Source organism: Pristiophorus japonicus, chromosome 5 (genome assembly GCF_044704955.1).
Source record: "Pristiophorus japonicus isolate sPriJap1 chromosome 5, sPriJap1.hap1, whole genome shotgun sequence".
Classification (NCBI taxonomy): Eukaryota; Metazoa; Chordata; class Chondrichthyes; family Pristiophoridae; genus Pristiophorus; species Pristiophorus japonicus.
Genome location: NC_091981.1, coordinates 263579533 through 263603566, shown reverse-complemented (window position 1 = coordinate 263603566; position 24034 = coordinate 263579533). Strand labels below are relative to the sequence as shown.

Genomic DNA, 24034 nt, shown 5'->3' with positions numbered 1-24034 from the left:
GGTAAAATCACCTCCTCACAAACGGCGGTCCTGAATTTCGACCCCGAGTGTTTTATGATACTGCATGAAAATGGAGTTGAGATTCACGATTTAAAAGCAACGCCCGAACAGGGACTTGAACCCTGGGCCCTCAGATTAAAAGTCTGATGCTCTACCGACTGAGCTATCCGGGCTCTGCTCAAACTTTGCCCATCGCAGAATTAAATCCCAGTCTTCTGTATGATTGGCAGGAATATTGATCACTGTACTAACGAGGAACTTGGCTATGTTACACTCGGAAGTCACGCTGACAAAATTGACTTTTATGACAATACATTAATTATATGGTCACCATTACTGATACTAACTATTCTGGTCAAAGATCGCCCGAAGTGGAGGAAGAGCCTCCAGGAGGGCGCTGAGCACCCCGAGTCTCATCACCGAGAGCATCCAGAAAACAAGCGCAGACAGAGGAAGGAGCGTGCGGCAAACCAGACTCCCCACCCACCCTTTCCTTCAACGACTGTCTGTCCCACCTGTGACAGAGACTGTAATTCCCGTATTGGACTGTACATTCACCTGAGAACTCACTTTTAAAGTGGAAGCAATTCTTCCTCGATTTCAAGACACTGCCAATGATGATGATGATGATGATGGTGTGCGTGTGTGCATGAGATGTGTGGATGTTTAAGTCTGTGGGTGGGTGAGAATCATTAGACAGTACTCCACGTGTGACTATTACTTGTGGGCCAGCTCTCAAAATTCAGAATGAGAATTTCAAATGGATGCTCAAAATGGCAACCTACCTTATGAAGCGGACTCCTCTTACCCAGGGGAGAGTTGTCCCTGGGGTAATACTGGTGCAGTAAAAATGCTCAGTGTTATTGTACCTGCATTTGTTGCTCGCTTACTAATTCCTCTTCCTCATTTTAATAATGTAGTGTGACTGGCAGCCTCGAAGGAACACCAATCCTTACCCCTTTGTGAGACACATTGTCAAAATCAACAGTAACGACGCCGGCCGAAAAAACAAAAAAAAGCAACCACTGGAGCCTACCTTGTAAAACCTATTTATGTTTGAAGCAAAATGCATGAGAGGGATGATGAAGCTGTTCCCTTTAAGAGGCCTGTTTCAGCAGGTGAGTTCCCAGTTGTGACCACTACTTGTGATCCAGGACTAAGGTTGCCAACTCTGATGGGACATGTACCCAGAGGTGTTGGCACAGGACCTCCAGCCTCCAAGCACCCCGCCCAGTCAAACAGCAGTTTTCCCCCATCTCCTATATTTATATAGAATCATAGAATGGTTACAGCACAGCAGGAGACCATACGGCCTGTCGAGCCCGTGCCGGCTCTCTGCAAGAACACTTCAGCTAGACCCACTCCCCCGCCCTTTCCCCGTAGCCCTGCAATTTGTTTTCCTTCAGGTACTTATCTAATTCAATTTTGAAGGTCACAGTTGAATCTGCCTCCAACATCCCTTCCTCAGTGAATTCCAGATCCTAACCACTCGCTGCTTAAAAATGTTTTTTCTCATGTTAAGGATAAGGGGTTAGCCATTTAGGACCGAGATGTGGAGAAACTTCTTTACTCAGAGAATTGTGAACCTGTGGAATTCTCTACCACAGAAAGTTGTTGAGGCCAATTTGTTAGATATATTCAAAAGGGAGTTAGATGTGGCCCTTACGGCAAAAGGGATCAAGAGATATGGAGAAAAAGCAGGAATGGGGTACTGAAGTTACATGATCAGCCATGATCATATTGAATGGTGGTGCAGGCTCGAAGGGCTGAAAGGCCTACACCTGCACCTACTTTCTATGTTTCTATGTTTCTATAAACAGAGTTGGGTCACAGATCAGCCGTGATCTGAATAAATGGTGGAACAGGCTCGAGGGCGGTAAATGGTTGACTTCTATTCCTATGATAATTATGAAATGCTCGGGGTCGAAATTCAGTTTCTACCACCACCTGTTACTGCGAGCGGGAGGCGGCTAACGTACGGCAAATGCCGACCTTCGATGGTAAGCGGCGTCCACACCTGCGCAGAAATTCAGTTGGTTCTTTGGCAGAGGTGCCAATAGCTAACGCTGCGCCGGTTAACGCCACCAGTGTGGTGATGTCATGCTGCACCTAACGCTCGGCGGTAAAATCACCTCCTCACAAACGGCGGTACCGAATTTCGACCCCGAGTGTTTTATTGTACTGCATGAAAGTGGAGTTGAGATTCACGATTTAAAAGCAACGCCCGAACAGGGACTTGAACCCTGGGCCCTCAGATTAAAAGTCTGATGCTCTACCGACTGAGCTATCCGGGCTCTGCTCAAACTTTGCCCATCGCAGAATTAAATCCCAGTCTCCTGTATGATAGGCAGGAATATTGATCACTGTACTAACGAGGAACTTGGCTATGTTACACTCGGAAGTCACGCTGACAAAATTGACTTTTATGACAATACATTAATTATATGGTCACCATTACTGATACTAACTATTCTGGTCAAAGATCGCCCGAAGTGGAGGAAGAGCCTCCAGGAGGGCGCTGAGCACCCCGAGTCTCGTCACCGAGAGCATCCAGAAAACAAGCGCAGACAGAGGAAGGAGCGTGCGGCAAACCAGACTCCCCACCCACCTTTTCCTTCAACGACTGTGTCCCACCTGTGACAGAGACTGTCATTCCCGTATTGGACTGTACATTCACCTGAGAACTCACTTTTAAAGTGGAAGCAATTCTTCCTCGATTTCAAGACACTGCCAATGATGATGATGATGATGATGGTGTGCGTGTGTGCATGAGATGTGTGGATGTTTAAGTCTGTGGGTGGGTGAGAATCATTAGACAGTACTCCACGTGTGACTATTACTTGTGGGCCAGCTCTCAAAATTCAGAATGAGAATTTCAAATGGATGCTCAAAATGGCAACCTACCTTGTGAAGCGGACTCCTCTTACCCAGGGGAGAGTTGTCCCTGGGGTAATACTGGTGCAGTAAAAATGCTTAGTGTTATTGTACCTGCATTTGTTGCTCGCTTACTAATTCCTCTTCCTCATTTTAATAATGTAGTGTGACTGGCAGCCTCGAAGGAACACCAATCCTTACCCCTTTGTGAGGCACATTGTCAAAATCAACAGTAACGACGCCGGCCGAAAAAACAAAAAAAAGCAACCACTGGAGCCTACCTTGTAAAACCTATTAATGTTTGAAGCAAAATGCATGAGAGGGATGATGAAGCTGTTCCCTTTAAGAGGCCTGTTTCAGCAGGTGAGTTCCCAGTTGTGACCACTACTTGTGAGCCAGGACTAAGTTTGCCAACTCTGATAGGACATGTACCCAGAGGTTTTGGCACAGGACCTCCAGCCTCCAAGCACCCCGCCCTCCAATTTTTTTTTCTTCAGGTACTTATCTAATTCAATTTTGAAGGTCACAGTTGAATCTGCCTCCAACATCCCTTCCTCAGTGAATTCCAGATCCTAACCACTCGCTTCTGAAAAATGTTTTTCCTCATGTGAAGGATAAGGGGTTAGCCATTTAGGACCGAGATGTGGAGAAACTTCTTTACTCAGAGAATTGTGAACCTGTGGAATTCTCTACCACAGAAAGTTGTTGAGGCCAATTTGTTAGATATATTCAAAAGGGAGTTAGATGTGGCCCTTACGGCGAAAGGGATCAAGAGATATGGAGAAAAAGCAGGAATGGGGTTCTGAAGTTACATGATCAGCCATGATCATATTGAATGGTGGTGCAGGCTCGAAGGGCTGAAAGGCCTAAGCCTGCACGTACTTTCTATGTTTCTATGTTTCTATAAACAGATCAGCCGTGATCTGAATAAATGGTGGAACAGGCTCGAGGGCGGTAAATGGTTTACTTCTGTTCCTATGATAATTATGAAATGCTCGGGGTCGAAATTCAGTTCCTACCGTCACCTGTTACTGCGAGCGGGAGGTGGCTAAAGTGCGGCAAAGGCCGACCTTCGACGGTAAGCGGCGTCCACACCTGCGCAGAAATTCAGTTGGTTCTTTGGCAGAGGTGCCAAGAGTTAACGCTGCGCCGGTTAACGCCACCAGTGTGGTGATGTCATCCTGCACCTAACGTTCGGCGGTAAAATCAACACCTCACAAACAGCGGTACCGAATTTCGACCCCGAGTGTTTTATGGTACTGCATGAAAGTGGAGTTGAGAATCATGATTTAAAAGCACCCCCCAGCAGGGATTTGAACCCTGGGCTCGGAGCTGAAACGTCTGATTCTCTACCGACTGAGCTATCCAGTCTCTGTTCAACCTTTGCCCATCGCGGTATTAAATCCCAGTCTCCTGTATGATAGGCAGGAATATTGATCACTGTACTAACGAGGAACATAAGAACATAAGAAATAGTAGCACGAGTAGGCCATACAGCCCCTCGGAGCCTGCTCTGCCATTTAATACCATCATGGCTGATCCGATCATGGACTCAGGTACACTTCCCTGCCCTCTCCCCATAACCTCTTCATCCCTTCGCGCTCGAGAAGCTGTCTATCTCTGTTGTAGGATTGAAAAATTTGTGGAAACCTCCGTGTTTTGACTAATTGAAAAGGAAATTCAATTTGGGACTAGCAAACAGAAAGTTTGGGATCCTAAAATGCTTATGGAAGAAATCTACGAGTTTTAACCCAGTTTGGGATTTTTAAAAGGTGAATGTTGGGTCTGCAAGAAAAGGGGTGGGGTCAATCTCTAAAAGGCCAGTTTGGACATTGGTGTCTGGGAACTTAGCATTTCAACCATCGACCACGGAAGAAACATTATCCACCCCACGCAAAGGACCCAAATGTCACATTCATATTCCAACTCCTTTTCAACAGGCATAGAAATATCTGGCTCAGGCCAGACTTCCGAAAGCAAAAAGCAGTGCTATCACAATGGACAAGAGCTCATCAACTCAGAAAAGTCTATCAACGCCACATTAAAACTTAATCAAGTTTCAGTTAACTGGGCTGCAAAGCTTAAACAAAGAACCAAGATTGATTTGTGGCACAGATAAGGAAGTCTCTCAAAGTATAATTAAGGCCTGTTTTTACAGCCAGCAGGAAACTTTGCTTGTCCACCAGCTGCGTATGCTTCAGACCTGGCAGACTTCAAGATTAGCACACCAGTTCTTCGTTAACCTGGTTCTTCAGAACATCAACCAAGACAGCATCGCAAGCGACCAGGACACCAAGCATGCTGTGGCAACAAGAGGTTCATGGAACAACCACCAAGATATTACCAGCAACCAAATTAGTAATATTGAGCCAACGCAATCAACGATTTCCAAACCGAAGTCAACTCGACGAAAACCTGAAGATTCGCAAGCTGTTTGCACTCTACAAGCTATCCCTGAGCTACCAACGGGTAAAACATTATCTAAAGGAGCTTTAAAATCTACTTCTGAAGGAAGAAAGTGGGTACTTACCCCATAAATCCAATACGCGCCCTACCGCATCAGCGGACACCACCCAACTGGGGAACACGCAGCAAGACGTCCTCTCCTACGTTTGGGGTACGGCTAGCAGAATCGATAAAATCCAACGCACCCCAAAACCATGACCCATTACCGACTGTCAAGGAAGGATTGGTGAGCATAGTCCCTGAAGCCCCAGAGCCTAACCTAGTTAGATAGGGGGAATTGGGAGGTGGGAGGTGTTGTACTGCTGTGTATTCTCTTGTCTTTGAGTAAAGGATTCCCCATTAGAGTGATAAGTTTTCTCTCTTTTAAAGTGATAGGTTTTCTCTCATATAAAGTGACAAGTTTTCTCTCATCTAAAGTGATAAAAGGTGTATTCGTTCTTCTTGAATAAAAACCATACAGTTCTTTGTACAAAACAGTTGCCTGCTGTACTTTATCACACCCTGATTAATAAATCCAGGCTTGAGAACCAAGGAGTGGGAGCGACTTGCAACTGCTCTGGGTCAGGGGAGGTAAACTGACCCCACACACCACCCCCTACAGAATGGCGAGCCAGGTAGGAGCTTGGTCAAAAGGGTGTCATGCAGTAGACACTGTTTTTGAGGAAAGAAGCAAAATGGAAGAGAGGATTTCCTCTTACATATTCAAGAAAGTCAATATAACAAAGAAATGGGTACTGAACCTATTGCGCGCTGAGCGTCCTGTGGACGCTGCAGCGAAATGGACTGAGAGTAAGGACCATAAGCGCTCTGTGGAGAAAGCAATATGGTTAGTCTGCCTACACTGACAGGTCTAGCAATTGGACAAGAATGTCGAGTCGCTGGAGGCAGACCTCAGGGAGACCGAGGAACACTCGAGTTCCAAAGCTATCATGGGGGAGAGATTATTTGAGGAGTTAGCCAAGCAAAAGCAAGGGAAACTACAGTTAGTGGAAACACATAGAAACTGCCAGGATTACCTTCAATGCCAGGTCACTGAAGCGTAGGGTCAAGAACTGGTGTTGCGGGAGGAAAACACCTGCCTCACCAGGATAATTAAAGAGCAAGAGGAGAAGTTAAAGGATGTACAGGCCGCTTGTAAGGTAGCAAGCAGCAGAGGGTTCGAGACTGGAGACCACGGTCCCTGCCAAAAGCAAATTGAGAGTCTAAACTTTGCTCTTTCTGAGGTCAAAGGCATGTTCTGCCTAATAAACCCGAGTACAGCTCGGGCAGACCTGGAAGAGCAGGGGGGAACCGTTCACTCAGTATCTGTGGCACCGGGGCTTAGCCCGGTCAGGCAGCAGGAGGGGCGAGCGGAGAGGGACATTCACCCAGTACCTGTGGCATGGGGACTTATCCCGGTTTGGCAGCAGGAGGGGCGAACAGTTTGCAGGGCAGACGGGGATGCTGCATCACCACCTGTGGCGTCGGGTTGTAACTCGGCTTGGCAGCAGGGAGAGGTGGGAGTGACACAAGTACGACAAGGGCCAGGATCAGGGCCGATGTGCCCGGTACGGCAGCAGAGGTACGGTGCGCCCACTCTCGGTGGGGTGGCAGGGCCCCTCGAAAGTAACTTTGTGGTCCCCCACAGCACTCAGCAGCTTAGAACCATGGTAGCCCACCTGGACAAGCTCACCCATAAAGTGGACCCTTCGGTTCACTTTATGGAAGTGGACCAAGCGGCAGGCATCAATCGGTGCGACGAAGTTGCATGTTCAGCCATGAACTCATTGAATGGCGGTGCAGGCTCGAAGGGCCGAATGGCTTACTCCTGCGCCTATTTTCTATGTTTCTGTGGGGCCAAGTTTCGGCCTGAGTTGCTCCTGATTTTTTGGAGCAACTGGTTTAGAACGGAGTATCTTAGAAATTTGAATTCATTTAGTTTGCTCCAGTTCTAGTCAGTTAGAACAGTTTCACTTTGGAACAGAATTTTTTTTCAAAAGGGGGCGTGTCCGGCCACTTACGCCTGTTTTCAAAGTTTAGGCAGTGAAAACTTACTCCAAATTAATTAGAATGGAGTAAGTGAAGATTTTTGTACGTTCGAAAAAACCTTGTCTACACTTTAGAAAATCAGGCGTAGGTTACAAATCAGGCGTAGGGAACAAGGGGGCGGGGGGGAAGGAAAGTCATTAAATTCTACAATCAATCCTTAGTTATACTTATACAAATATTATACAAATAAATCCAACCTGAATAAAAATTTATAAGCAAAGAAAAGATTAAATAAACCATGTTCCTACCTGTGTGAAACAGCATCAGCCTTCGAGCTGCTGTGCTTCAGGCAGGCCTTTCATGTTGGAGACAGGCAGGGGTGGGGCGTCAGTGTCTCAATGGCAGCCCCAACAGCGGCAGCAAGCAGCCTTCGAGCTGAGCTGCGGTGCTTCAGGCAGGCCTTCATTCTGTTAGTGGCCGGCAGCCGAAGAATCAACACCGGACGCACGCAGCTTTTCAAGGGGGTTGAGGCTATTCGGCCACGCTTTAGGGGCGGCGTCAGTGGCTCGACGGCAGCCGAAGATACAGCAGCAGCCTTCGAGCTTTGAGGAGGACTGAGGCCATTTGGACAGGGAGAGGCTGCCACATCGACAGTTTTATATTTAAATTTGCAGAATGGGTGCTGCATTGTCAACACCACGTATTATGCAATGGTTTGCCATCAATTCACTGCATAGGAGAGAATTGATTAGAGCTCACCGCACCAGGAACGTCGTAGCCCGTAGATTGATGGGCAGGAGACCTTACCCACGTCGACAATATCGAGCCAGGCGCTCGTACCTGGACATGAGCGAGGCTGATTGTGTGAAAAGGCTGCGTTTCCACAGAGAAGTTGTCACTGAGATCTGTGATATGCTGAGAGCAGATTTGCAGCCCAGAAGCAGAACGCCAACTGCCTTGTCTGTTGCAGTGAAGGTAACAGCTGCACTTTCTTTCTATGCCTCGGGATCGTTTCAGACTACAACTGGAGATGTGTGTGCCATCTCTCAACGTGCAATACATGCCTGCATTTACCAGGTCACGGCTGCACTGTGTGCGCGAAGGAATGACTTCATCAATTTGCCAATGGCCGCACAAGCGATCCATGAGAGGGCTGTGGGCTTCTTCAGGATTGCCGGCTTCCCAAAAGTACAGGGCTGCATTGATTGTACCCACAGAGCCTTGCGAGCACCTGCGGAGGATTCTGAGCAGTACTGAAATAGGAAAGGTTTCCACTCTATCAATGTGCAGCTCGTGTGTGACGACAAGCAGCGCATCATGTCAGTCGATGCGAGATACCCTGGCAGCACCCACGATGCGTTCATCCTACGCGACAGTGTTCTATCTGACATGTTTCAGCAGCAGCCAGAAGGGCAGAGCTGGCTACTGGGAGACAAAGGGTACGGCCTGACCACCTGGCTCATGACGCCCCTACGCGTGACACGGACAGAAGCTGACCGTTAATACAACATGGCGCACATTGCGACGCGCAGCATCATTGAGAGGACTATTGGCATATTGAAACAGCGATTCCGATGCCTGGACCATTCTGGAGGACACTTGCAATACTCTCCTCAGATTGCCGGTCACTTCACTGTTGTGAGCTGCATGCTTCATAACTTAGCCATCATGAGGCAACAGGGGCTGGTAGTGGAACCAGAAGATCTACGTGAGGGTCCAGTGCATGATGATAATATTACGGAACAGCAGGATGTGGATGATGACAACAATCAGGAAAGCTTGCAAGTGACTGATGCCAGAGCATGAGGTCGGAGGAGGGCCGTCCATCGTGCCCCTTTAACGATTGCTCGAGCCCTGCGCCTGCAGCTCATCCGTGAACGCTTCAACTACTGATGCCTGAGGGCTCTGTGACCACTGTTGCGCATGGACATGTTTATTCTTTGCAGTTGTTCCTACGTTGTGTTGTGTTAATGGAACATGAAACAGTTTTAATGAAAAAATATTTTATTGAAAAGTTAACGTCACTCTAATAAAATATTTGTTGTCTCAAACTATACTTTTTAATATGACTCTTGAAGATCACTTAAAAACTTTAAGATCACTTATAAACTTGTAAAGTTACAAAAGTTACAAAACAATTTCTATGTAAAAGATTTTACACTCTAAGATCACTTAAACTTCAAGATCACTTTTTAGATGCAAAATTAAATAAGTTACAGAATGTGAGAGCATTTATACTATAAGATCACTTGAAAACCCTGAGATCACTTATATGTTGTAAAGTTACAAAACTTACAAAACAGTTTCATTGTGAAAAATCTTACACTCTGAAGAACACTTAAACTTCAAGATCACTTTTTAGGTGAAAAATTAAATAAGATACAAAAAAATGTGAGAGCATTTACACTATAAGATCACTTAAAAACCATAAGATCCCTTATAAGTTGTAAAGTTACAAAACTTACAAAACTTCAATTTGAAAAACGCTACTACAGCTACATCAAGAACAAGAACAAAAGCAGCAAAGAAAGGCTGCAACCATGTCTCATCCACATCTCAGTGAATGTTCACTTCCTCATGGGGGTGTCATTTGATTGGCCAGACTGTGTGCCCTTATTGCAGCAGCTACCTCAACCAGGTCCACCCTGACGGCCTGTGCTGTCGATTGCACTCCCTCGGACATTCCCTCCCGAAGTTCCCGTGTCATTACTGCTATTTCTCCCGTCAGGCCCGTCAACTCTTCACCCACTGCACTGACACCACCGATGAGTGATCGGGTAAGCTCATTGGTCTCCATACCCAATGCCACAACCCGAGCCGCATCTGTTGCACGCTGCATCTCAGGAGAGCGTGTCTCCAATCTCCTTCTCCTCTGCCTGAGTCTGCCTCGTGGCACCACTACACAGGGAGGCGCGGGCTGGGACGGTGGGACGCTTGGTGTTCCAGACGGCAGTACTAGAGAGGGAGACACGGGCTGGGATGGTGGGACGCTTGGTGTTCCAGACGGCAGTACTAGAGAGGGAGACACGGGCTGGGATGGTGGGACGCTCTGTGTTGCAGATGGCAGTACTGGAGAGGGAGACACGGGCTGGGGCGGTGGGACGCTCGGTGTTCCAGATGGCTGTACTAGAGAGGGAGGCACGGGTTGGGATGGTGGGACACTCTGTGTTCCAGACGGCAGAACTAGAGGGAGAGGCACGGGCTGGGACGGTGGGACGCTCGGTGTTCCAGTCTACAGCACTCGAGTGCGAGCCGTGGGCTGGGATGGTGGGCGAATGGGTGTAAACTGCTCCATGATATCAGCAGCAGCACTGGGACCCGCAACATCGGAATCAAAACCATGGAAGGTAGAACCAAAACCTATGCTGGGGTTGAAACTCTGATGCCCCTTGATGGGGGCTCATAAACATTAATTTGGAAGCTCTCCCCTGCAGACATTTCAGTCATCGCTGCCATCATCCAGTCTGGTTCGTCCGCAGCTGGTTGTACTGGTTCTTGTTCTGTACCCTCAGGATCCTCAGCAGCATTGTCATCATCATCATCATGTTCTGCAAAATACATCAGAACAGTCAAATGTTTAACAGCAAGGGAGAGGGCCGGATGGGTGGCATGAGTACTCTCACACATAGCAGGCCAGGCAGCAGGTTGATTTAAAGGGCCACGATGCATTTTCAGGACTTGTCCTTTTCCTTGCGTGCGGGCCCAGCTTGTGCTGTACTGATTGCTTTTCTCCATGTACGACTCATCATAGCAGCTACCCTTTGTTCCAAGGATGTCAGTGGATGCAGATTGGGCACACCTCCTCCTGTACGAGTTACCTCCCTTTTGTTGTGGGACAATTTCTTCTGCAAAGAGTAAAATATAACTTTTTACAGAGTGTGTCAGTCTGCAAGGTGGGACATACAGATAGCCAGGTTACAATTACGATTAAATTAAAAATGGGAAATATTACTTAACTAACTACTTGACCAAGGTCGTGCCATTTCTTTTTACACTTACTTCCAGATCTCAGGGTATGCACCACTGCGCAGTAATCTTCTGCAACTTGGTTCCAGCGTTTCTTCATTTCTTTAGGTAGCACTTTTATGCGACCTCTGTTGCTGGTATCTAGCTCCTGCCATCTCTGCTCAATGACGTTGACTAATATCTCCACTTCCTCATGCAAGAAATTCTTTGTTCTTGGTGGACGTTGATCCATTGCAAAGTTGAATTGGCACTCTTATTTCTCAAAACACTCAGTCCTTAATTTGCATGCACCAATGCAGCACCTGTTCTGCAAGTTTAGCAGTGAAAAGCTGAACTCACTGATTTCAACAGGTGATTTATTCAACAGTGCTGCTAAAAGCAGTCCCTCGCACACAAAAATATCACAAAAATTAAATCACAAGCCTTTCCAGGGGTCCAAGAGACAAATCCTCACTTTTTCTCCAGTCCCTTTAAAAATGGCCGAGTGCCAATGTTTGTTTGACACTGCGCATACGTGCACTCTCCAACGCGCACGCGCAGGGTTGCCGGCACGACGTTAGCTCATTTAAATTAGACCCGCCCCCCCACTGCTTACAGAATCGGCGCAAGTGTTTGGCCCTGCCCCTTGCTGTGAAGTGCGCGCCGCGCCAAGCTGAGATCGAGCTCCGAGGAGCCGGAGAATCTCGCAGTTTTTTTCATGCGACTTTTAGGCGCGAAGAACAGGCGTGCAGCTTGGGCCTGCGCCGTTTTTGGCACGGCTGGAAACTTGGGGCCTATGTTTCTATGACTTCCGAAACAGCAAAAATGCTCCTATTCTCCCTGGACAGTAGATTGTACCAGTCTCTCTCCACAAACACTAAGAGGGGGCAAAGTACATCTGCGGCCATCCAGGAAGAAATCCTGGAGGTTATGGGCCTCAACGATGGGGGTCCCTTCTCCCGAGTGGAGAAGACGATGCAACAGGCAGGGGAAACCCCACAAGCTTTCACAGACAGGCTGTGGCCCATCTACGAGAGCGCCTGCAGTGGAATCCTCAACCGGGATCACTTGACCCGGGATGAGAGGGCCCACTGGTTCCGGAGCCTGGTGGCAAACAGTTTGTAATGGGTGAAGGCCAAAGCCAAGCTGTGATTCGATCCTAGGGATCCCAACGCCACCGAGGAGACAGTGATTAGGCAACTAACCCTGGCTTTTAGGAGCGGCCAAGGGACAGAGGAGAACGCACCCAAGGGGAGGGTACATGAGTTAAGGCCCCATCAAGCAAAGAGGGTATGGCACCATGTAGGGGGTATCCCTTCCGACACCAAGCTAGGTGCTTTAGGTGCAGGAAAAGTGGGCATTGGAGAAAGGATTATCGGAACCCTTGGAAGGATAACGTAGCTAAGGAACCCCCAGCACTTGCCCAAAAGGCCGGACCCAGACCCGGAGCGCAGAACTCTCCCTCTTCTTTCGAGGAGTTCTTGGCCGCGCTCCGATCCGTATTGGACGGCCCAGGGAAGGTAGCTACGGCCATCGGGAGGGGAACCCCATCCGCCCCGCCAAATCCCGACCCATGACTAGAACCGGCGCCGTCTGTGTACCTGTGTCCCCTAGAATACAAGAGACCATGCGTTAAGATGGAGGTGGAGAAGGTGACAGGGACCTATCTGCTAGATACTGGAGCCTCAAGCACCATTGTATACGCAGATAACCCAGCCGCCTCACCACTATGTAACGGGGTCCCGTAGAGTCTAGTGGGTTTCACAGGGAACGAACAGGCTGTGTCGTTCTCCATCCCGCTACCATTGGGAACAGTGAACCGTTCTACGGACAGGGACCCCCCAGCCAGCAGCCTTCGGCGGTGAGGGACTCACGGGAGAGGTAGTGGTGGTACCAGACACCAACTGAGAGTCCCCAGTCTGCAGCCTCAGGTTGCACGGAACTCACAGGGAACGACATGGACCCAGCAGCTACTCAGAGGGGGGTAGTGTGCTGTAGTACCGGAGGTGCCATTCCCCCAATCATCTGGCACTCAGAGGAACCCCCAGTTCTCCGGGTCCTGTGGTACAGACCACCTTACATCCAGCCATACAAGCCGCAAAAGGAAGAAGCAGAACAGGATTTAGCCTGGCCACCCGGAGACGGGTGGTGAATGTACATAGTTACTATACCATTTTAAGGGTGTTTTAAATATTTTGGGGAGTTAAGTTTAGATGTTAGAAATTTTAAAATTTTAAAGTTCAAGTTGGATTGTAGAACATGATCACCTTTGCCAAGCCAGAGAACTGTTTTTCTCAAGGGCAAGGCTATCTATTTTGTGTCCCTACAGGGAAGGAACCGAATGATGAGAGGGGCTTTGCTCCTGCTTGCCATAATGGGGGCGAGTACGGGTCTCAGAGGTGACATCGAGGAATACCAGGGGATACACTATGCAGTAGCTTCAGTCATCTTAAACCTTACAGAAGTACACTTACCTGCATGGTGCCCAAAGGAAATGGAGCAGCTATACCAGGCCCTACTCAGAGAAATGTTCAAGAAATGTTACGAGTTAGATTTTGGCAAAGTAGACAAATCAGATTTATACACCCTGCACGCTGGGAACACTATGGGCACAGGGAGACAAGAGGGAGGTAATGTGGGTCAATCCCAAGAGTGTTATAACTGTGGGAATTTGGGACACTGGAGCCGGAATTGTAGGCCCTCGAAAGGAGGGAAGCCAGGTTACGAGGGTGCTGAGGCAAAACAGAGCCACAGGAAGGCAGCCGACGACCCAGTACAAATGTTAGTGGCCACATTACAGCACGGGTGGAGAAATGCTGGACTAAAAATCTCTGATGTTTCAGTGTGAATGGTAAAGTTAAAAGCATGTGGATGGTTTGTAATTTGTCTTTAAGTGAGTGTGTGTCTGTATAGTTTTTTCAACTGGCACTGGTTAGTTTGAAACTGGTTTGAATTAACTTGGAATTGAGGTTAATTAACCTGGGAAAACCAAACTTTCATTATGGCCATGGTGGAATTTTGGTTGGTTTAAATTGTGTGAAAAACCTCTAGTTCCGGACATGAGGCAATCACATATATTTGGTATTTTTAAATAAAAATTTTCCGACCAATTCAAGAATGTGACCAGTGGAGAAAAGGCTGTGTGCTGCTATTATGCATGAAGGCGAGAACCATTATAATATGTAAGCTATTGGTATGTATGATACCATGCATTAGTATGCGTGTTTGTCGAACTTTCAAAAAAAAAGCAACACTCTGTACAAGCAGAAAGCAACACCTTGTCAAGAGTGAAATAATTATTCCGAGCATTTGTAAAATTTTGAAGTTTTAATGTAAGTTATATTTTGAGTGAATGTTTTTCCTCAGTAACAATAAGCGGGGAATAGCTGGGTGAATTAACCCATTGGGCGGACAGAAAAGCCACAATGGATGTTCTTTTCTTTATCTTTCAAGGAGGCAATTACCGGAGAGGTGTAATTGATTTATATGGAAATGACCTCAAGGTGTATCTGAACTTGAACCTGGATGGGGCAGTGCTGTGTGAACTCCAGTAATTTAGATCACAAAAGCTGGACATTTGACTTAGCTAAATTGATTTTAAGATGAAAAAAGTGTGAATAACTGGAGACGGATCTGTGAGGGGGCAGCCCCAACAGAGCAAAAGATTTTTCTTTCATTTTTTGTCTTAATAGGAATGAATTGAGCCAAAAATACGAGATTGTGTTGAGAAAGGTGGTGGAAGGAGAAACAAGGGATCCATGTCATGTCTTGTCTGTCTTGTCTGTGTGGGTTTGAGGCCCAATGTCTGTGTGATCCCAAATCCCCCGAACACCAGCAACACCACAGAGCTCATCTCATACACCAGGAAGCCCCCGCCCAGAGCCCCGATGGTGCAGACGACTGTAGATAGGTGTCCCAGGGAATGGGTTGGTGTTAATCCCCACTGACAACGGTTTGTTTCAGAACGTGCACTACTCCGTGGCATCCGTGATCCTGAACCTGACTGAAGTCCACCTGCCTGTGCGGTGCCCGAATAAGATGGAGAAGCTTTATGAAGCTCTGTTAAAAGTGATGTTTCAGGAATTGGGAATAGTGTGGGGTCCGGGAAGCAGAGAAGAGGGACCTGGAATGATGTAGCCACAGTGTTAAGTACAGGAACGGGTATTGTTAATAGCATAGATAATATAGAACTGCAAACGCAGATAAATGGTCTAAAGAACCAACTGAGAAAGATCCTAAAAGAGGAAAACATAGTAGTAGGCTCAGAGCTACACGAGGACCAGGCTGTGACAGTCCATTTAAAAGAAATTGTGGCTGAGCTGGAAAAACATGCACAGACAGTGAATACACTCATATAGGAGGATAGAAATGCTTCTGACCAGGCTGCACAGAACGAGGTGTGCGTGCTGTATGGGGCATGGTTGTTGGGTGAGGGCCGTAACAACCAGGAAGATTTAAAACAAGGTTTAGTCCCCTCCTGGATCAGTAACAAGCACCTCGCAGCCCTCCACCTGTACAGTAATAAACTAAGCCTGTGCCAGCTCCGTCGAGCTTCTGAAGCCTACCCTGTCCCAGTAGATTGCGGGCATTCTAATCACATCATCATGGGGATAGTATTAAGGATGCCGGTCATGGGTGGGACAGCCCGACCCGCACCTATATACAGGGTGGAGAACATTGGAGTCATTCAAGGAGGTGCACACGTTCATTTCACAGCGGTCCCACCTTATGTCATAAAGTGGGAGCACGCTATGACGGGTACTGACCTCTCCGGGTGCCGGAGCCAGGCTGCACACATAATACTGTGTCCCCAGCACTTGAATGCCTATTCCATGTCACAGTGTGGGTTTAAAGCTGCTGGCGCACAGCCCATCAACTGTACCATGGAGGTAATGGCATAGGACCATGTTCCTCCACAGGTAGCATACATAGGGGGTGGGACATATTGTGTCACCACCAGTGCATCCCACTACCAGCATGGACAACACTTTTGGTGTCCGGTGAGTGACAGCAGTTTCTGTTTTAAACCCGAGGCAGAAGTTCAAGTGGCCCAGGAACGGATTGTCCCCATTCCTGAACCCTCCACTGTTCACCTCACTGTGAGTGACAACATAACAAACCTGCAAGACTATGTTGCACATTTTGGTTACGAAATCCCTCCTCTACCCGAACATCTTACCACCCCACTGGAAGCTGTAGTAATATCACAGAAACATTTCTACACTCTAGAACAGAAAGCAATTGAGATAGGGAGAAAAATGCTGGAGATCACAGTTCCACCCTGGTGGGATATTTTCAGAAATATAGAGGTCCCAGCTGGGATCAGAATTGCTTCCCACATTTTAGTTATCTGCCAGCTCGCGATTATTCTTTATCGATGTTGTACTACCTGCAGGGTGAGAGGCAGAGGTCGTCGGTCCCAGCACCAGAGGGTGCTGGACGAGCCCTAGCTGAATTTAAGGGTTGTATCAGGGAGGAAAACACAAAATATGACAGGGCACTGCAGAAAATTCGCAGTCACCCGGTGAGGTCTGGTTTAGATTCCGCCCGCTGTAAAAAAAAACGCAGAGGTCAAGTGTTAAAAGGTTTTTACTATGTGTGTTTTGCCGTGTATCTTTGTGAAACTGGAGTAATGGAGGGGTGTTGGACCCCCTCTATGTTGTAATTAACTTATGACTGAATTTCCCTGTAAACAGTAACACATTTCAAAGGGGAATGTACGTTTGGGTTTAGCTAGGTAAATTACAGGGGAAGGTTGGCTCTCGTGAATCAGGAACTTTGCTCAGCTAGCATGACACTCTAGCATGTAGAGTATCAAGGGGAAACTGTAGGATTGAAAAATTCGTGGAAACCCCTCAGTGTTTGGACTCATTGAAAAGGAAATTCGATTTGGGACTATCAAACAGAAAGTTTGGGATCCTAAAATGCTTATGGAAGAAATCTACGAGTTTTAACCAAGTTTGCGATTTTTAAAAGGTGAATGTTGGGTCTGCAAGAAAAGGGGTGGGGTCAATCTCTAAAAGGCCAGTTTGGACATTGGTGTCTGGGAACTTAGCATTTCAACCATCGACCACGGAAGGAACATTATCCACCCCACCCAAAGGACCCAAATGTCACATACATATTCTAACACCTTTTCAATAGGCATAGAAATATCTGGCTCAGGCCAGGCTTCCGAAAGCAAAAAGCAGTGCCATCACAATGGGCAGGAGCTCATCAACTCAGAAAAGTCTATCAATGCCAGATTAAAACTTAATCAAGTTTCAGTTAGCTGGGCTGCAAAACTTAAACAAAGAACCAAGGTTGATTTGGGGCACAGATAAGGAAGTCTCTCAAAGTATAATTAAGGCCTGTTTTTACAGCCAGCAGGAACATAAGAACATAAGAACATAAGAATTAGGAACAGGAGTAGGACATCTAGCCCCTCGAGCCTGCTCCGCCATTCAACAAGATCATGGCTGATCTGGCCGTGGACTCAGCTCCACTTACCCGCCCTCTCCACGTAACCCTTAATTCCCTTATTGGTTAAAAATCTATCTATCTTTGACTTGAAAACATTCAATGAGCTAGCCTCAACTGCTTCCTTGGGCAGAGAATTCCACAGATTCACAACCCTCTGGGAGAAGAAATTCCTTCTCAAATCGATTTTAAATTGGCTCCTCCGTATTTTGAGGCTGTGCCCCCTAGTTCTAGTCTCCCCGACCAGTGGAAACAGCCTCTCTGCCTCTATCTTGATGATTTTAAATGTTTCTATAAGATCACCCCTCATCCTTCAGAACTCCAACAAGTAAAGACCCAGTCTACTCAATCTATCATCATAAGGTAACCCCCTCATTTCTGGAATCAGCCTAGTGAATCGTCTCTATACCCCTTCCAAAGCTAGTATATCCTTCCTTAAGTAAGGTGACCAAAACTGCACGCAGTACTCCAGGTGCGGCCTTACCAATGCCTTATACAGTTGCAGCAGGACCTCCCTGCTTTTGTACTCCATCCCTCTCGCAATGAAGACCAACATTCCATTCGCCTTCCTGATTACCTGCTGCACCTGCAAACTAACCTTTTGGGATTCATGCACAAGGACCCCCAGGTCCCTCTGTACCTCAGCATGTTGTAATTTCTCCCCATTCAAATAATATTCCCTTTTACTGTTTTTTTTCCCAAGGTGGATGACCTCACACTTTCCGACATTGTATTCCATCTGCCAAACATTAGCCCATTCGCTTAACCTATCCAAATCTCCTTGCAGCCTCTCTGTGTCCTCTACCCAACCCGCTTTCCCACTAATCTTAGTGTCATCTGCAAATTTTGTTGCACTACACTCTGTCCCCTCTTCTAGGTCATTTATGTATATTGTAAACAGTTGTGGTCCCAGCACTGATCACTGTGGCACACCACTAACCACTGATTTCCAACCGGAAAAGGACCGATTTATCCCGACTCTCTGCTTTCTGTTCGCCAGCCAATTCTCTATCCATGCTAATACATTTCCTCTGACTCCGCGTACCTCTATCTTCTGCAATAACCTTTTGTGTGGCACCTTATCGAATGCCTTTTGGAAATCTAAATACACCACATCCATCGGTACACCTCTATCCACCATGCTCGTTATATCCTCAAAGAATTCCAGTAAGTTAGTTAAACATGATTTCCCCTTCATGAATCCATGCTGCGTCTCCTTGATTGCACTATTCCTATCCAGATGTCCCGCTATTTCTTCCTTAATGATAGTTTCAAGCATTTTCCCCACTACAGATGTTAAACTAACCGGCCTATAGTTACCTGCCTTTTGCCTGCCCCCTTTTTTAAACAGAGGCGTTACATTAACTGCTTTCCAATGCGCTGGTACCTCCCCAGAGTCCAGAGAATTTTGGTAGATTATAACGAATGCATCTGCTATAACTTCCGCCATCTCTTTTAATACCCTGGGATGCATTTCATCAGGACCAGGGGACTTGTCTACCTTGAGTCCCATTAACCTGTCCAGCACTACCCCCCTAGTGATAGTGATTGTCTCAAGGTCCTCCCTTCCCACATTCCTGTGGCCTGCAAATTTTGGCATGGTTTTTGTGTCTTCCACTGTGAAGACGGAAGCAAAATAATTGTTTAAGCTCTCAGCCATTTCCACATTTCCCATTATTAAATCCCCCTTTTCATCTTCTAAGGGACCAACATTTACTTTAGTCACTCTTTTCCGTTTTATATATCTGTAAAAGCTTTTACTATCTGTTTTTATGTTTTGTGCAAGTTTACCTTCGTAATCTATCTTTCCTTTCTTTATTGCTTTCTTAGTCATTCTTTGCTGTCGTTTAAAATGTTCCCAATCTTCTAGTTTCCCACTAACCTTGGCCACCTTATACGCATTGGTCTTTGATTTGATACTTTCCTTTATTTCCTTGGTTATCCACGGCTGGTTATCCCTTCTCTTGCCGCCCTTCTTTTTCACTGGAATATATTTTTGTTGCGCACTATGAAAGAGCTCCTTAAAAGTCCTCCACTGACCCTCAATTGTGCCACCGTTTAGTCTGTGTTTCCAGTCTACTTTAGCCAACTCTGCCCTCATCCCACTGGAGTCCCCTTTGTTTAAGCATAGTACGCTCGTTTCTGACACAACTTCCTCATCCTCAATCTATATTACAAATTCAACCATACTGTGATCACTCATTCCGAGAGGATCTTTTACTAGGAGATCGTTTATTTTTCCTGTCTCATTACACAGGACCAGAATGAAGATGGCTTGCTCCCTTGTAGGTTCTGTTACATACTGTTCTAAGAAACAATCCCGTATGCATTCTATGAATTCCTCCTCCAGGCTACCCCGTGCGATTTGAGTTGACCAATCGATATGTAGGTTAAAATCCCCCATGACTACTGCCGTTCCTTTTTCACATGCCTCCATTATTCCCTTGATTATTGCCTGCCCCACCGTGAAGATATTATTTGGGGGTCTATAAACTACGCCGACCAGTGACTTTTTCCCCTTACTATCTCTAATCTCCACCCACAATGATTCAACATTTTGTTCATTGGAACCAATATCACCCCCCCCCCCCCCCCCCCTGCCCTGATATCATCTTTTATGAACAGAGCTACCCCACCTTCTTTCCCTTCTTGTCTATCTTTCTGAATCGTCAGATACCCCTGTATGTTTAATTCCCAGTCTTGGCCACCCTGCAACCATGTTTCGTAATGGCCACCAAATCATACCCATTTGTAATGATTTGTGCCGTCAACTCATTTACTTTATTTCGAATGCTGCGTGCATGTAGGTAGAGTGTTTTCATCCTAGTTTTTAAACCATGATTTTTAGTTTTGACCCCTCCTGCAGCCCCTTTATATTCAGTGGGCCTTTTTGTTTCTTGCCTTTGGTTTATCTGCCCTCCACTTTTACTCATCTCTTTTCTGTCTTTTGTTTTTGTCTCCTTTTTGTTTCCCTCTGTCTCCCTGTATTGGTTCCCATTCCCCTACCATATTAGTTTAACTCCTCCCCAACAGCACTAGCAAACACTCCCCCTAGGACATTGGTTCCGGTCCTGCCCAAGTGCAGACCATCCGGTTTGTCCTGGTCCCACCTCTCCCAGAACCTGTTCCAATGCCCCACGAAGTTGAATCCCTCCCTGCTGCACCACTGCTCAAGCCACGTATTCATCTGTGCTATCCTGCGATTCCTACTCTGACTAGCACGTGGCACTGGTAGCAATCCCGAGATTACTACTTTTGAGGTCCTACTTTTTAATTTAGCTCCTAGCTCCTTAAATTTGTCTCGTAGGACCTCATCCCTTTTTTTACCTATGTCATTGGTACCAAATGTGCACCACGACAACTGGCTGTTCTCCCTCCCTTTTTAGAATGTCCTGCACCCGCTCGGAGACATCCTTGACCCTTGCACCAGGGAGGCAACATACCATCCTGGAGTCTCGGTTGCGGCCGCAGAAACACCTATCTATTCCCCTTATGATTGAATCCCCTATCACTATCGCTCTCCCACTCTTTTTCCTGCCCTCCTGTGCAACAGAGCCAGCCACGGTGCCATGAACTTGGCTGCTGCTGCCCTCCCCAGTGTATCTGTTTTGCAGGGGGATGACCACATGGGACCCCTGCACTACCTTCTTTGTACAACTCTTCCTGCTGGTCTTCCATTCCCTAGCTGGCTGTGGATCCTTCTCATGTGGTAAGACCAACTCACTACACGTGCCACTTATGTCATTCTCAGCATCGTGGATGCTCCAGAGTGAATCCACCCTCAGCTCCAATTCCGCAACGCGGTCCGTCAGGAGATGGAGGCGGATACACTTCTCACACACGTAGTCGTCAGGGACACCGGAAGTGTCCCTGAGTTCCCACATGGTAAAGGAGGAGCATAACACGTGACCGAGCTCTCCTGCCATGCCTTAACCCTTAGATACACTTAAATTGGTAACAACAATGTTACAGTTTACTTACTGATATAAAAAAGAAAAAGAAAAGCTACTCACCAATCACCAGCCAATCACTTACCCCCTTGGCTGTGACGTCACCTTTTGATTACTTTCTACTTCTTTTTTGCCTTCTCTCCCCACTGTAGCTGCACCGGTACGCCTTTTATAGGCCGTTCCAACACCACTCCCGCCTCTCACCAACTGCCGCTGCCTGTGGAACACCCGCTGGGCCTTTTATAGGCTGCTCCGACGCTGCTCCCGCCTCTCACCAACTGCCGCTGCCTGTGGAACACCCGCTGGGCCTTTTATAGGCCGTTCCAACACCGCTCCCGCCTCTCACCAACTGCCGCTGCCTGTGGAACACCCGCTGGGCCTTTCATAGGCCACTCCGACGCTGCTCCCGCCTCTCACCAACTGCCGCTGCCTGTGGAACACCCGCTGGGCCTTTCATAGGCAGCTCCGACGCTGCTCCCGCCTCTCACCAACTGCCGCTGCCTGTGGAACACCCGCTGGGCCTTTCATAGGCCACTCCGACGCTGCTCCCGCCTCTCACCAACTGCCGCTTCTACACCAGCTGCGTATGCTTCAGACCTGGCAGACTTCAAGATCAGAACACCAGTTCTTCGTTAACCTGGTTCTTCAGAACATCAACCGAGACAGCATCGCAAGCGACCAGGGCACCAAGCATGCTGTGGCAGCAAGATGCTCACGGAACAACCACCAAGATATTACCAGCAACCAAATTGGTAATATCGACCAACGATTTGCAAACCGAAGACAACTCGACAAAAACCCGAAGATTCGCAAGTTGTTTCCGCTCTACAAGATATCCCTGAGCTACCAATGGGGAACACATTACCCAAAAGAACTTTAGAACTTACTGCTGACGGAAGAAAGTGGGTACTTACCGCATAAAATCTAATACGCGCCCTACCGCATCAGCGGACACCACCCAACTGAGGAAGTAGAATTGACAATATCCAACGTACACCGAAACTGCGACCCATTACCAACTGTCAAGGAAGGATTGGTGAGCATAGTCCCTGAAGCCCCGGAGCCTAACCTAGTTCGATAGGGGGAATTGGGAGGTGGGAGGTGTTGTACTGCTGTGTATTCTCTTGTCTTTGAGTAAAGCATTCCCCATTAGAGTGATAAATTTTCTCTCATTTAAAGTGATCAGTTTTCTCTCATTTAAACTGAACTGTAAACCTGTGGACTTCTCTACCACAGAAAGTTGTTGAGGCCAGTTCGTCAGATATATTCAAAAGGGAGTTAGATGTGGCCCTTACGACTAAAGGGATCAAGAGATATGGAGAAAAAGCAGGAATGGGGTACTGAAGTTACATGATCAGCCATGATCATATTGAATGGTGGTGCAGGCTCGAAGGGCTGAAAGGCCTACGCCTGCACCTACTTTCTATGTTTCTATGTTTCTATAAACAGAGTTGGGTCACAGATCAGCCGTGATCTGAATAAATGGTGGAACAGGCTGGAGGGCGGTAAATGGTTGACTTCTATTCCTATGATAATGATGAAATGCTCGGGGTCGAAATTCAGTTTCTACCACCACCTGTTACTGCGAGCGGGAGGCGGCTAACGTACGGCAAATGCCGACCTTCGATGGTAAGCGGCGTCCACACCTGCGCAGAAATTCAGTTGGTTCTTTGGCAGAGGTGCCAATAGCTAACGCTGCGCCGGTTAACGCCACCAGTGTGGTGATGTCATCCTGCACCTAACGCTCGGCGGTAAAATCACCTCCTCACAAACGGTGGTACCGAATTTCGAACCCGAGTGTTTTATGGTACTGCATGAAAGTGGAGTTGAGAATCATGATTTAAAAGCAACACCCGAACAGGAACTTGAACCCTAGGCTCTCAGATTAAAAGTCTGATGCTCTACCAACTGAGCTATCCGGGCTCTGCTCTGACTTTGTCCATCGCGGAATTAAATCACGGTCTCTGCCTGATAGGCAGGAATATAGATCACTGTCCGAATGACGAACATAAGAACATAAGAACATAAGAAATAGTAGCAGGAGTAGGCCATACAGCCCCTCGGAGCCTGCTCTGCCATTTAATACCATCATGGCTGATCCGACCATGGACTCAGGTGCACTTCCCTGCCCTCTCCCCATAACCTCTTAATCCCTTAGCGGTCGAGAAGCTGTCTGTCATGGTCTTAAATTTATTCAATGTCCCGGCTTCCACAGCTCTCTGAAGCAGCGTATTCCACAGATTTACAACCCTCCGAGAGAAGAAATTACTCCTCATCTCTGTTTTAAATGGGTGACCCCTTATTCTAAGATTATGCCCTCAAGTTCTAGTCTCCCCTATCAGTGGAAACATCCTCTCTGCATCCACCTTATC

The 24034-nt window shown here is 47.2% G+C and overlaps 3 non-coding genes across 3 annotated transcripts; all 3 read right to left on the bottom strand.

Annotated features, from left to right (window-relative positions):
* Positions 1-100: 100 nt before the first annotated feature.
* Positions 101-173, bottom strand: trnak-uuu (transfer RNA lysine (anticodon UUU)). The gene has a single exon. It is a non-coding gene; the product is annotated as a tRNA-Lys (tRNA).
* A 2048-nt stretch (positions 174-2221) lies between these two features.
* On the bottom strand, positions 2222-2294 carry trnak-uuu (transfer RNA lysine (anticodon UUU)). Its single transcript has one exon. It is a non-coding gene; the product is annotated as a tRNA-Lys (tRNA).
* Positions 2295-23512: 21218 nt separating this feature from the next.
* trnak-uuu (transfer RNA lysine (anticodon UUU)) lies at positions 23513-23585 on the bottom strand. The gene has a single exon. It is a non-coding gene; the product is annotated as a tRNA-Lys (tRNA).
* Positions 23586-24034: the final 449 nt, after the last annotated feature.